Raw genomic sequence first — 1,070 nt, forward strand, 5'->3', positions numbered from 1 at the left:
CCATGTCCTTGTTGTGGCTGAAAGTGTCTACCATCAGCAGAGTGGGATAGCAGGTTAGAGGCTCCGGGGAAAGGTGAAGCTTAAGTCAATCCAAAGGCAATCTGATGAAGAATTAAGACTTTCAACTGACTGATGAGGTGGCTCGTGGGTGGAGGTACTTACTGTGCAATACTGATGACCTGAGATTGATCCCCAGAGCCCACATAGAGGTAAGAGAAAAGGAACTAACTCTACCTCTGACCTTCACATGTATGCTGCGGCATACACACCCATACAATACATCATGCACCTATCACCACCATCACTATTTTGTGTGTGTGTGTGCTATACACAGTCAAGCTCCTCTGTGATTTATGTTGTTATTATTTTGTACAAAGGACCCCAGCAGAACCAGCGAATGATTCACATATAAGCACATATGGAGACCAAAGGATAGATTTGTGTTGTATACTGGTCATGGTTGTGGTCAGAGCTGCTGTTTACAGCCACCATGCATGGTGTTTTCTTTTTCTTTCTTTTCTTTCTTTTCTTTCTTTCTTTCTTTCTTTCTTTCTTTCTTTCTTTCTTTCTTTCTTTCTTTCTTTCTTTCTTTCTTTTTGTTTTTTTGGTTTTTTTTGGAGCTGAGGATCGAACCCAGGGCCTTGTGCTTGCCAGGCAAACGCTCTACCACTGAGCTAAATCCCCAACCCCTGCATGGTGTTTTCTTTGCATTTGCTCAAGCATTCAAATCCTTCCTTCTCCGTCCTCAAGGGCAAGAATGAGACCAGATTATTAGGAGAAGTTTGCCCATTAAAGCAGGGCAAAATGCCCAAGCCTTGCCCAGAGAGCTGTTCATACAATATATGAGACATGTAGGGTATGGGATTGGTCAAGAAAGCCACAAGTGTGGTGATTCTTCTGGAAGGCTATCTGTGAAGCATTTTGTGAATAGGTTGTGAGGGTGGGGTAGGCTATGAGGTAAGAGTATTTAATGTGTGTCTTAGGGTTTCTATTGCTGTGAAGAGACACTGTGACCATGGCGACTCTTACAAAGGAAAACATTGCATTGGGGGGTTGCTTATAGTTTCTGA

General features: G+C 43.0%; 1 non-coding gene across 1 annotated transcript; it reads right to left on the reverse strand.

Moving 5' to 3' along the window:
* Positions 1 to 613: 613 nt before the first annotated feature.
* Positions 614 to 686, reverse strand: Trnaa-ggc. Its single transcript has one exon. It is a non-coding gene; the product is annotated as a tRNA-Ala (tRNA).
* Positions 687 to 1,070: the final 384 nt, after the last annotated feature.

Source organism: Onychomys torridus, chromosome 16, assembly GCF_903995425.1.
Source record: "Onychomys torridus chromosome 16, mOncTor1.1, whole genome shotgun sequence".
Taxonomy (NCBI): Eukaryota; Metazoa; Chordata; class Mammalia; order Rodentia; family Cricetidae; genus Onychomys; species Onychomys torridus.